The following is a 6,766-nucleotide window of genomic DNA, read 5'->3' on the forward strand; positions in this document are numbered from 1 at the left end:
AAAAAACACATTATTTTCCACATACTGTACATTATTGTTTATCTCTATGCCCCGCCTTTCTGAAACACTTTGATTTTTACAAAGCTCATCGGTCTGAAAAGCGAAGTGTGCTCTGATAGGCCAGCTATCCAGTGCATTGTGATTTGCCGAATACCTCAAGCGTTTGATGGAAATGTTACGCCCCTTATCATATTGTGATGCTGTGTCCCAGCGTGACGAGACAAAACCAACAAAACCCATTATAAATGAGGCATTTGTTGCATCCAGTGGGGACATAATTATGGATTATAATGACTTATACTGTATTTTTACGCGTTGCATTGCATCACGCCGCATAAACATAAAATCATGTCTGCATTTGTGATCGGAGACATGACAAACAACAAGCGCTACTCTACACTGCTCAAAACTCGCGTTTGAATCATCAGTGGCAAATTCTTTAATATGAAAACGTACTTACAGTCTGTGAGTCAGAACAGCCGGCATTGTAGTCTACTCTACCAGGATCAGGAAACAGTCCTCCATAAAATGCACTGGACACATCTGAATATTTGGCTTGAACTGTTCTGGAACAGTGTTGTAAATACAACTTAACCACTGATTTCTAGCCGTGTCCTCTCTTGGAAGGTCAAGCAAAGTATTTTCGCTTTCACAACAAAACACACAGTGTCTTCACAACATAGCGGCAGCGGTGGCAGAAACAATAAAGTTACGCCTTCTTTCTTTGCGTGAACATTTGGGCGGTGTTATGCAAATCTTCCCACATTGTGACGTAGACATGTGGGGGCGTGTTTGAACGAGGCGTTTTAGTAGAGCGTGGACGAGTCTTAACTTTTATGAAGAATATGTCTTTGGGTTTGAGACTTTAGTCTTTGCAACTTTAGGGATCTTATCTATTCATGAACAGCTTGTAACACTCCAAAGAGAAAGGATTAGGATCTGTAAAGGAAAACTTTAAATCGCATCATATGACCCCTTTAAGAAAAAAAAAAGTAATGGTAACACTTTAGTATGGGGACCAATTCTCACTATTAACAAGTTGCTTATTAGCATGCCTATTATTAATATATTGGCTGTTTATTAGTACTTATAAAGCACATATTCTGCATGATCATATTCTACATCCCAAATCCTACCTAATACCTAAACTTAACAACTAACTTACTAACTATTGACAAGCAGCCAATTAGGAATTTACTTAGGCAAAAGTCATAGTTAATGGAGGGAATTGGACCTTAAACTAAAGTGTGACCAAAATAATTATTTGATAAATTGTTATTGTGCTCCTATAGTTCTTTATGTGCTCCTAAACTTTTGAAATTAAGAGCACATGTGCTGCTTGGGAAAAAAGTAAATGTCAAGCCCTGGTTCATGTGAACTCCAGTAAGATTGCAATTGAAAGCAAGCCGACATGAGTAACGACATATAATTTGCACATTGTCATGCTCCCGATAACACCTTTTATAGTATATTGCTCATAGCTGCTTGTCTCAAAATAAATTGCCTTCGAAGCACAGCTCACGTTTTTTGCCTCATGGGACACATCCTAAAGACAAGTGCTGTTCTATGAGTGTGGAGATTTGAAAGTAAATCGAAAAGGACAAACAGTTTAATAACAGAGAGAACCCGGCATCATTCCTTCAGAGTTATTACAGTGGTAAACAACTGATGCTAGTACTGACATCAATGATGATTTCAGACCTCATGGAAAGAGATGTATGGGAGCACAAGGAGGCTGAACATCGAACAAGCAATCGAACGAAGTGTGGAAACAGCCTTAAAATATCTCTTATTGGGAATTTTAGCTAACAGGACATTTTTAAGGTTACCTGATCTTGGACTCTACTCAGGAAGAAAAAACAATAAAGGCAAAATATTCATGTAAAACTTGTATCAGCTTTTTCTCAGTCAGGTATAAACAGCAGCTGACTTTGAGACGCTTCCCTAAAAGTAGAAACTGCATGATTTGCAAAAGGCCAATAATTGAGCAAAGATGAGGTTAAAGCGGAGCTCTGGTTCCTCTGCCCGGGTCTACAGACAGACCTTGTGCATCGGCACTATTGCATCAAGATCGGACGAGAGGGAATATCTCGCTATATCACGGTATATATCCAGAGTATCTGCCCTTAATATAGAAACAGCAGCGTAATCTACTTATCATAGATGAGAAACATGCTTGCTCTTAAACCATGTCAGCGTGACCACCAGTGGGAAAATCAGCATTTTATCTGAGCACTTTTTCTGTTTTGTCAATGCAAGAGTCACAAAAATGTGTGCAGTTTAATGTTAGTTATTATGTATTGTTGATAAACAATAAAACGCATTGAAAACAATAAGTGATATTGCTAACCAGAAAATGCTCTAGTTTATAAGGTGACAAGCTTGCATGACAAAACTACTTTAGTATTTAAAACTATCTATTATCTTTCCTCATGGTTGCATGAAAATGAATAACCAGATCAGATTTAAACATAGCACACATCATCTGCTTTTCATTTTTATGCATCAGCGTAATTTATTTTTTTTAAAGACTTGTGTTTGACAAAAAAAAGAAGAAAAAATTAGAGAAACCGGTCACTTCAATGCACATTAAACTTAGCACTTTCTGAAACATCAGCTTTTCAAGACGCACGTGCAAATTTGGCTGATCCTTGACTCAATGGTGGGCAGCAGCAAGTTGATCCTATGCTAATTTGATCTAATACTTGATTTTTTTGATACTTGATTTTCTTGATACTTTTTTTTTATGTTGTTGATTTTAGAGATGATAATCTCTAAAATGATTGCATATATTTTGAGACAAAGGTCTTCTTAACGATTGTTTTTTTATTATTATTTTGTTTAAGGTAATTAAAGCAACAGTTTTTCAATAGCGGAGGAATGTATAAAAGTATGGTATTTGGGTTAAAAACTGCCCCTGCTTTTGGGGCAAAAGGCACAATAATTAACATGATAATAAATAACTGGCTGACTTTTCCATTTGTTGACATGACATGGCTAGATTCAGGTGGTAAATATCATATATTAAGTTGGGTGTCCACTGTGGAGATAAATATCATATAATAAAATACAGAGAGTTGTTACTACTGTAAATCTATATTCAATTATTATGAGATCTCCTTCAATGCTTTCAAATCGTACAGAACTTTTTTTTTATTATTTTGTATCTGTACTTTAAAAATATATGAAATATATAAACATATATATTATATATTTTACATATTAAAATATATATAATTTAATGACAGTATTGAACAAAAATGAATTAACTCATTTATCAAAATAAGTAGAACATAATACAAACTTTGCTAAAGTGATTGTTTTGAATGAGTATTAACTTTTATTGTAAAAATACTGTGTGCCTTTTGCCCCATGCTGGTGAGCCATTTACCCCATGTGTGGGGTATGAGGCCCTCTTTGCCAACTTATATATGTATATGATGTTTAAACCAAATAAACCACTTGTATGATTTATTTTCACACAATATGTATCACAAACATGAATGCAAATATTCAATCATGTGGTTTCATAGGGCTGTAAAAAAGTTGTTATATTGTATTGGTTTCATGATTTCAATTTAAATTTTTGATTACTAAAATGTATTACTAATTACTAAAATGGAATAATAAAAAAACAGAATCCAGAAAACAAGCAAACAAACAAATAACATCTGCTTTAATGTATAGCAGACAATTTCAAGTATACTTGAGTACTGATATTTGATACTACCACAGTATGTTCAGTTGAACTGCACAAGTATGTTTCTATCCGAAGCATTAATTGAAGTTGAGGTGTATAAGCACGGGGACTGTGTTCAAACTCTATGCTTTCCTTCCAGAGATTGTTTACCATGACGAACCGTTACCCTTGCTGCTTAGTTTATTCAAATGGGATGCTAATTTGGTGCACTGTTATCAGTTAGCTAAACTAGCTGCTCTGACTTTGAAGTATGAATCTAGTGTGTTGCACATAAACAGAAATAGACTCACCCTCAGCAAAACAACACTCTACTTTGAAGTCCAGTGTTTAACCAATTAGCCCCACAATCACAGGCAACATTTCTATTTGCCGCACAAACGCTGAACTGATAACATTCCCATGCTTACCTGGAATTAAAATAGTCCATTGCGTTCTGTATTCCTCTCTCTCTCTGTGCTATTGCCATCAAACGTCCTTGATGTGAACCCCACAGAGGTCTGACTCTGCTCTGCTCGGCTTTGATAACGCTTCAGCACAGACCTTGTCAAAGCCGCCATTGGAGCGTGGGTGAGCCACTTCCACATTAGTGACAGTTGATGCTCTCCAACTCCTTAACCATATAAACAGCCTTTTGTCATTTATTTTAGAGTTTGATTTATTTTGCATTTCCTGAGTGTGCATATTATTTCTCTGTTTGATAAGTCAAGTTTCCTAGTGGACAGATCATTTTATTTGTCTACGTTTCAGGTAGAGCTGTAGTCAAGTCCAGCTTTGTCGAGTCCAAGACAAGTCCAAGACCAGGACTAGTTGAGACCAAGTCAAGACCGAGTCCAGACCGAGTCCAAAAGTTTCGAGTCCAAGTCAAGACCGAGTCCAAATTAGAGAAAAAAAAGGATCCTCTTCAAGACCACATACTTAACTATTGATAATGTATGTGATGCGAGAGACAGCATATCTCCTATTCTAAGAAAATTATTTATAACATTATTATTTGTAATGATCAAAAAGCATGTGCAAAGTAACAACTCTGTAGGACAGGGGTCTCCTAACTAGATCCTGGAGGGCCAATACCCTGCAGAGTTTAGCTCCAACTGGCCTTAACACACCTATCCTATTATAGCAGACATATCCACTGATTTGCATTGATTTTGCCTTTCTAATAGTCCTGCACGATATGAGGAAATTCTGCCCTGTGTGATAACAGTGGAGTTTTTTTTTTTTTTTGCAATGATGATTACTTGTGATAAATAAATGAATAATTAACTGTGCATATTAGGGCCAACAAATAAAACAACATTTTTTTTGTTTGTTTTTTTTGTTTTTACAGCGGTGAGCATTACAACCAATAACATACGATTCCATTGAGTTTATTAATGCAATGGCCAATGCAGTTGTTCATTCATTGTTTGTTCATGTTAGTTCACAGTGCATTAATGTTAACAAACACATTTTAAAAGTTAACTAATATTAATAAATGCTGTAGAAGTTAGTAGGTGTAGACGTTAATAAAACACAATCTAACAGGTAGAAAATTTAATTAGAAACATCTAAACTTTTCAAAACACAGCAAGCGCACCGCGGGTCATGTGACAAGAATCAATCAATCAGCTTCATCCTTTCCCGAAACAAAATTGAAAGCTAAGCCAAGATGGAGAAACAGCTGATCATAGCTGTACAAGGATAGCCATTTTTAAAAATACATTTAGTAGCAGAGCTACTGCAAGGGATTTTTACTGCTGCAAATCCATTTCTCCTTTGCTGAAACTTCCGCGTCTTCATGGAGAGTTGGTCAGAGTTGCTTAGCAATGGCAGACGCCACGGGAGTGCAAGCATAGAGCGCAGGCTACAGAGGGCTTTGGAAAGAAGGAGAAAGCGGCGCGCCTAGCGTTTTCCACGCGTTTTCAGGCACGACATGCAAATGTGGTTTTGTTTTGAAGGAGAAAAACAGCATATTGCTGGACTCGGTCGAGACCAACGAGAACATTTGGCGAGTCCAATGACCAAGTCCGAGTGCAAACACCAACGAGTCCGAGACAAGTCCGAGACCATAGAAAAATGTCTCGAGTCTGGACCGAGACCGGACTCGAGTACTACAGCCCTAGTTTCAGGCGGTGATTTTGACACTTTTTAATAGATCTCTGCACTCTTTAATTTCACTAAAGTCAGAAAGATTGCTCTTTTACTTATCAATATCAACAGTAGGCTTCATTAGCAATCATATAAACCTTGAAAAGCTCATCTCATCTCTGGCTTTTGACTATCAAGTCAAGTCACATTTGTTTATATGGCACTTTATACAATACATATTGTTTCAAGACAACTTCTCATTAATTAACAGGGAAATAGCAGTGTTGTTGTAAAATTCATCAATTATAAACAAACTTTAGCTGTAAAGAACAGGGTACATTGGGCTGTATTTTTTTTGTATATATATTTGTATTATATATATATATATATATATATATATATATATATATATATATATATATATATATATATATATATTATTATTATTTTTTTTACTTCTCTTAGAGTGAAGATAAAGTACATAATAGTGTCATTATTTAGCTAAATTATGATTCAGTTCAGTTCAATAACAACGCCAAAGTAAAATGTATTCGTCTATAAACAAATTCAGTTTCAGCTATGTATAAAGCAGCTCAATAGAAGACATAGTGTCATTATTCAGTTCAATTTAGTTTTTTTTTTCTCTCTCGTCCGATAGTGTCAGTACAGTTAACTCTTTTAAACCCCAATTTATCAGCATGAAGTCTGATTTACTTTGTATGTCATTCAGGCCAAAATTCACTAACTTAAATGGGAAGAGACTGACTGACAGTCACTTTTGTTATTATGTGTTGTTTAGGGATGGATAAATCTCAAATTGATGATACTGAAATGATAGACTGTGGCCAAAACATGCATTCAAATAATTAAACAGAAGTGTGAGCCTAAAACTAGCAGTACAGAATTGTATTTTTATTTTTTTATTTCTCTCTCTCTCTCTCTCTCTCTCTCTCTCTCTCTCTCTCTCTTTCTCTCTCGCTTGGTCTCTCTATATATTTA

At 35.7% G+C, this 6,766-nt stretch overlaps 1 protein-coding gene across 2 annotated transcripts in view; it reads right to left on the reverse strand.

The window, feature by feature from the left end:
- brinp1 (bone morphogenetic protein/retinoic acid inducible neural-specific 1) overlaps nt 1-6,766 on the reverse strand; it is a 122,024-nt gene that overhangs the window by 7,352 nt on the left and 107,906 nt on the right. The window lies entirely within an intron of this gene.

The sequence above is a fragment of the Sinocyclocheilus grahami genome, unplaced genomic scaffold (assembly GCF_001515645.1).
Source record: "Sinocyclocheilus grahami isolate Dianchi unplaced genomic scaffold, SAMN03320097.WGS_v1.1 scaffold1371.1, whole genome shotgun sequence".
In the NCBI taxonomy this organism is placed as follows: Eukaryota; Metazoa; Chordata; class Actinopteri; order Cypriniformes; family Cyprinidae; genus Sinocyclocheilus; species Sinocyclocheilus grahami.